Source organism: Lampetra planeri, chromosome 2 (genome assembly GCF_965212315.1).
Source record: "Lampetra planeri chromosome 2, kcLamPlan1.2.h2, whole genome shotgun sequence".
Classification (NCBI taxonomy): domain Eukaryota; kingdom Metazoa; phylum Chordata; class Hyperoartia; order Petromyzontiformes; family Petromyzontidae; genus Lampetra; species Lampetra planeri.
The window spans coordinates 23,451,552-23,459,058 of record NC_136108.1 but is presented as its reverse complement, the minus strand read 5'-3'; positions in this window follow the sequence as shown (position 1 = coordinate 23,459,058).

The window sequence follows — 7,507 nt, the reverse complement described above, 5'->3', positions numbered from 1 at the left end:
ATAGTAGATGAATAACCACATAGGGGATGATTAACAACTTCACAGTTGAGTTGCAAGGTCAACTTCTGCAGCGATATCTAAGCCACAACCACGTGTCCAACACATGGCTTAGTTTGGTCTGCTGCCTTGCTTTGGGGAATTCCCGCTCCTGGCTGCACGTGTGCCCAGGGTAAACACCAGGACCGAATTGTGACATTGCTGGGGCCCTATCTGTGTGAATCGAGTGGTCTCTCTGTTCTGAATCTATAGGATTCTGTGTGGTTAGTCTATGGGTCTCTATGTGGCGATTCTTTGGGTCCCGGTATGTTGAATATTTGGGTATTTCTGTGGTGAGGGTATGGGTTCCTGTCTGCTGAGTCTATGGGTCTCAGTGTAGTATTTATGGGTCTGTGTGGTGAATCTATGGGTCTTTTGTGTGATGAGTCTATGGGTCTCTGTATGGTTAGCCTATGGGTCTCAACGTCTTGAATCTTTGGGTATCTGTATGGTGACTACTGGGTATTTGTCTCATGAGTATATTGGTAATCTGTGTGGTGAATCTATGGGTCTCTGTGTGGTGAGTGTATTGGTATCTGTGTGGTGAGTCTATGGGTTTCTGTGTGGTGAGTATATGGGTTTCTGTGTGGTAAATGTATGGTCAGTCTATGGGTTTAATTGTGAGGAGTGTTTAGCTCTGTGTGATGATTCTATGGTTTTCTGTATGGTAAACCTATTGGTTTCTGTGTGGTGAGTCGATGGGTCTCTGTGTGGTGAGTTTATGGCTCTTCGTGATGAGTCTATGGGTTACTATGTGGATAATCTATGGGTTTATATATGGTAAATCTAGGGGTATTTGTGTGATGTGTCTATGGGTCTATTTTGTTGAGTGCGTAGTTCTGTGTGTGATGAGTCTATGGCTCTATTTGTGGTGAGTCTATGGTTCTCGGTGTGGTCAGTCCATGGCTTTCTGCGTTATGAGTCTGTATATATTTTTTTGGTTAATCTATGGCTTTCTGTGATTAATTTATGCGTCTCTGTGCTGTGAGTCTATGCCTCTCTGTATAGTGAGTTTATGGGTCTGTGTGATGAGTTTATGAGTCTGTGGTGAGTCTATGGGTCTCTGTGTGGTGAGTTTTTAGCTCTGTGTGTGATGAGTCTATGGGTATCTGTGTGGTGAGTCTATGACTCTCAGTGTGGCGAGCATATGGTCATCTCTATGTTGAGTCGATAGCTCTGTGTGTGGCGAGTCTTTGGGTTTGTGTGTATTGACTCTATGGGTATTCCGTCTGGTGAGTATATGGCTCTATGTTTGGTGAGTCTATAGCTCTCTTTGTGGTGAGTGTATGGGTTTCTGCATGACGAATCTATGGGTGTCTGCGTGGTGAGTCTATGACTATCTGTGTCCTGAGTCTATCGGTTTCTGTGTGGTAAGTCTATGGTTTCTGTATAGGCATTATATGAGTCTCTGCATGGTGAGTTTTTAGCTTTGTGTGATGAGTCTATGGATATCTGTGTGTTGAGTTTAGTTTTCTATGTGTAGTGAGTCATGGTTCATTGTGTTGATTCTATGGCTTTCTGAGTGTTTGGTCTATGGGTATCTGCGTGGTTCGTCTATGCCTCTCTGTGTAGTGAGTCTAGTGGTATCTATGTTGTGAGTCTATTGGTTTCTGTGTAGTCAGTCTATGGGTCTCTCTGTGGTGAGGTTATCGGTCCCTGTCTGTTGAGTCTATGGGTCTCAGTGTAGTGTTTATAGCTCTGTCTGGTGAATCTATGGGTCTGTTGTGTGATGAGTCTATGGGTCACTGTATGGGTAGCCTATGGGTGGTGAATATTTGGGTATCAGTATGGTGACTAAACGGGTCTTTGCTAGTTGTAATTACTGGCGAAACGTCGTGCTCAGATTATAAATGTTGTGGCTTGGCTCTCCAGCACACGGGTGTGCTGTACTCGACTAGTGACGAATTGGCATGTTCTGTTTAAGTAACAACTCTTACGAGTTGGCTTTGTCTGGTGGTGGCGGGTTTTAACAACACATTTACATATTTACGCGATCTAACCCAAAAACCTCTATTATGGAAAATAGCGGTTTTAGAGTGTAGTTTTCCCCTATCTCCTTTCTTTTCCAACTGACTGTGTAACGCCTCTTGATAAACTGAGTTTTCTTTTACGGAATTCGAAAATACGGCTCTTTATATTTTGGTTGCCCATCCCTGCCCTAAGCTGTAGCTTATGCCTAAATCCGGCACTGCGTATGATGATGAGTACGGTACACGCGTGTACACAGGGTATACACAAGTATGATTGAGTACACACGTTTACACAGCAGAGAGTGGGAGTCTTTTCGAGGCTTGTGCATAAATGATGTGGCTGATGAGTGTTGCAACAGACGAGACCCGCGTTTTTTTCAGTATTATAAAAAATAAAGAGAACCATGCAGACATTATATGTGGGTGGCTTCTGCATCCAGGCGTTTCGTTCTTGCTACCAAAAAGAAAGAGGATCTCTTACTTCTTGTTGGTTTTGTGATGGGTTCTGCTTTTTATTCCAATACAATTAAAAACACCACAAAGACAAAGATCCACTGTGTAGCCTTAACAGGTTGTTGGGGCAAGTCCTGTTAGCGACCATCATATATGAAGGCCTGCACTGTGACACACGATGGAGTAGGTGGCCAGCACCACGGCTGGTCGCCTGTCTCCCCAGGGGCTATGTTTTACTACACACTGCACAAGGTATTCATTTGAGGCTGAGCTGACCTCGGGGAGGCCCAGGACCGGTTAAGATAATCGTCACTTATGTTGGTGGTAGCCGTGATCGGGAATCAAACTCGGGTAGCCGGGTTCGTAGAGTAAAACGCTCCCTATACTACGGCTCACACCGACGCATGAATCACACAGTTCCCCCGACAGTCAACACAACCCTGAAGGAGCTGCCCCACATTATTTAAGAATGCGATTCAAGGCTTTCATCAACAAGATTCTAGCCTCGACCAGCCAGCCCCTCATCGGAGGTTGCTATTTCAAACCCTCTTTGTTGAGTTGACTCAGCGCATTATCCCCGTGGGGTAAAAACAATACAAGTAGGGTAATGGACGACTTTGTATGGAAGTCAACAGTGGTTGTCCAATTAATATCCTCATCTTACCGTAGGTTTGTAGAATTTTCAGGGCTGTAACAGGAGATGAGTACGAAATCACTTTTGATGTTGACTCTCATTCTCGCCCCGAGCTACTCCAGCCCCAATTTCAGGGTACCACTTGCATTTGCAAATAATGTTTCAGCATTCAGATATTTGCCAATCCGTGAACCCAACGGAAACCCCTGCAGAATGGTGCCCGGAGTCAGGAATCAAAACCCAAAACCCTTCTTTTTTCACAAAGCACAAGCGTGGTTCCACCACCACCCATCCCAGAAGAATTCTCTCATCAAAATGCTACACCATAGAGCTCAATGTATCTTCGACTATGAACACCTAACCAGTGAACTCAAACACGTACACCAAGCTCTCAACGCGAATGGATACTCTGACTACACAATCCGCAAAACCATCTCCCCAACCGTGAGAACGCAGCCATTTGAGGATCCAATAAAAACCATCACCTTGCCATACATAGCAGGGGTAACCAAAAATATTTCCAAAATCATGAACAAACACAAGATCCAGGTCCGATTTAACACAGTACGTAAAATTCGTGATCTGATCCCATCTGTGAAGGACAAGCTTCCTGACATGCAATATCCCGGTATCTACAAACCAGGCTGTATCTGCGGCAGCAGTTACATTTGGAAAACTAAGCGACATGTCTCGGACCGTGTTCGTGAGCATAAGGCAGATTTGAAACATGGTACGACCAATACTTTTGGCGTGGCTGATCATTATTTTAATGCAGCTGGCTCGCACAAAATTGATTTCTCTAAGACGATGATACTTTGCAAGCCTACTGGTTATCAACAAAGATTCGTTCATGAAGCCATCCATATTTACATATACAGACACAATTTCAACCGAGAGGATGGTTATAAGCTCAGCAATCATTGGAAAGATGTCATCAACCACTTTGGGTCATGACTTGATTTGTGTTTTCTTGTCAACCTCCACCGTCAGCAGTGTGGGTGTGTGGAGCGAGGTGCAATGCTTTGATTGGTGTAGACCTACTGCCGGTGTGGGGCTTTCTCCGACATTAACATTAGCTGCCCCGCCCCTCTCTAAACCTTTATAAACAGCTTGCCTTCAGAGGCTCACCTCCCTGTTCCTGATGACGACCGCTTGTGTTGCGATCCAAACGTCGTGATATTTTTAATCACTTCATTTTTTATACTTATTTTTTCTATCTACGTGACTTTACCGAAAGAACTATAGAACAGAAGTATTACATCTGACAGCGTGACGTCAAAGCATGGGGCCCCCCAAATGGGGGGGCCCCGGGGTGGTCGCCCCGATTCGCCATGTACCCTTAGGGACGGCTGTAGCCACCACTCTGCTGCCCAATGTGGCTGGAAGATAGATGCGTGCAAAGGGAAGAGGGGGTAGAGGGGTGGGTTTTCCCGGAGAGCGCTGCTGTGAGTTGCTGTGGGGGATGGTAGAGGCAGCTCGGTATTTGTCCAGAGGGAAGTACACAGCGAATGCATGGCGTAAAGTTACACCCCACAATGCTACATGCGGGCTTCAGCATATGACGAACACATTGACAAAAAACGGCCAGCATTCAAAGTTTTTTTCAGAGCATGCTTGTTCGCATGTTTTATCACAAACATATGTGGTTAATGCAGACTTCATGCCTTGTGATAATCGGTGTCTATTTTATCTTTGAACATCTTATTGCTAGAAAGGGAGAATCATGTTCGATTTTTTTTTATCACCAAAGTAGCATTTCATTATTTATTTACAATGTGTTGTTACTCTTGTTTACCCAGGAATGCCTCACTGAGTCTGGATACTGTTTTTATGGAAAGTCCTATCGAATTTTTTTTGCGGAAGGGAGTTGATGTTGCCTCTCCGTGCGTATTTTTTTACTGAATACTTTTGGAGGAATTTTTTTCAGCATTGGAATGTGTTTTAGTTAAAGCAGGAAATCACAGCACCCAGAAATAATTCATGTAGTGCAGGGGAGATAAAACACACTTCACTCACTCACTGTACATAACAGGGGGGTGGGGGGACCATACAAACTCCACACAGAAGGGTTTCCGAGTTGGAAATTTAACCCAGGCGCTCTATTGCTATGAAGCATTGCGTGTTATGAAAGGTTTCTCTATATGATAAGATTCTGGAAAATACCAAATATTACAATGACTATTCAAATCAAGAATGACCATTGTGCCTGATTTATTGAGTCATCCAAGCTCTCACAAACTAAGGCCGAAATAATGTATATATTTAAACATAATAAAAACACTCACTCTTTCTTCCGCCTGATGATAATTGCTTGCGTTGCGATCGAAACGTCGTGATTTTTTTTTTTACTTATGTGACTTTACCGAAATAACCAAAGAGTATGGATTCCTGCAGTCACGAAAGCTTAAAATCAAGGAAATGAAAATAATTTAGAAAAATAGATCAGCACATAAACTCAACACTGCCCATAGACTAAACGCTACCCATAGAATCAACACTGCCCATATACTCACACTGCCCATAGACTCAACACTGCCCATATACTAACACTGCCCATAGACTGAACACTACCCATAAACTTACCATAGACTCAACCATGGCCATAGTCTCAACGCTTCCCGTAGACTCAGCGCTGCCCAAAGACTACACACCTCCATAGACTAATACTGCCCAGACTCAACATTATCACAGACTCAACACTGCCCATAGACTGAACGCTGCCCATGGACTCAACACGGCCAATAGACTCAACACTGCCCATAGATGCAATACTGCCGATAGACTCAACACTGCTCAGGAGATATTAAGATGAGCAAACACCAAAGGCTACGTTAACCATACATGATTGTGGTAAAACATGCAAAACAAACATGCTATGTTAATCATGTATGCATTGTCCTTGAAACTGATTGGCCTACGCCAGACAGCCTCCTTTACGGCCTTGTCTCGCCGGTGTTAGACCAGAGAATGCCAAAAAGCGAACAATACAAAGACAATGGAAATATAAAAGCATTCATAGCTCGGGTGGAGCAGTTTGCTGGTATAAAAATTATGAAAAAATAATAGATTTCATCCTTTCTGGTAAGAATACAGGAGGTGTGAAGATGTTCTAAACCCAAATAGACAGCTATTGTATTAGTGCAGTGAACATAATCTTCATCAAAGATGTTCATCAAAGATTATGTCCACTGCACTGACGCCAGTGGGCTTACAAAGACGCATTGTTCCATTTTAATGACCAAAATAAGGAATATCACTCAAGTTAGAGGAATAAAAACAGTACAGTTTTAATTGTAATTAGTCATTTTACTTAGATTCGAGGTTTACAGTGTCACAATCGAGTGAGCATTGCAGCAACAGCAGCAGTTGGAAGTACCTGGGCTCGATTCCCAACTCGCATGTTCCTCTGTGTTTGTTCTCCCCCGTTTTTGCAGGGGTTTCCACTGGGTTATCTGTTTCTTTTAATAGATTACAAAAAGCATAGCATTTAATGGGTGTTGGTCAAAACGTCCCAATGCTTAAACATTTACTTACAAATGACTCAATTGGGATCACACACAGCAACAACATCGCCACCTGCTGCAAAAACCTGGCAGGACCTTCCTGATGAAGAGTTGAGACACAGGAGGGAGCACAGATGCTGCTATGTCAGTCATCTCAGTGAGTCAACCCAAAATATCTGGGTCTGCCCTGTGACCTCCTGACAGCGAGCCTTCGGAACTTCACGTGGAATCAAAGTGTACCTAGTCTGGCACAAGCGCTGTGGTAATGTCACCGCCACAAGGTGGTGAATGACGGCTGTTGAAAGATGTGGAGAGCCAATAGCAAAGGCAGCCAGAATTTCAAGAATAATAGTCCTTTAGCCCAGGCCAGACATTGCCCTTGTTGGTACCACTTAAGGTTGTAGAGCTGTATTGGTTCCGATTTCTTGATGTGGCCAGTAAGAGTGAATTACGTGATAAACATTTCAAGCAAGTGATGTAGCAACATGTCGGGTTGCTTCTTCGGGTCACTTAAACAAAGCTAACCAGGTTTGCCAAGCTGTGTTACAATTCGCTCTGGGAATTCCGTACAGGAGCACGCGCCACTGTGACCACCTCCTCTGTGCCATGACTGTACAAATATCATTGGAGTGTGAAGACATTTTCACTGCAGGGTCATTTTCATTCACAAAGATACCGTCCGTAGATCTGTTTTTTATTTGTTTAACCTGTTGTTATTACTATTAGAAAATCCTAAAAATCTGCGACGCGCGTCTGATTGTCTATTAATAGTTCCGAGATTTCGCACACAATTTGCATAAAAAGTTTTGTAACCACCGAGTTTCATCTATTGGCATCTCAATTCTAATATCTCTGTTCTCATTTAAACTGTCTGATTAAAATCACGGGTTATACACTTCTGATGTCTGATG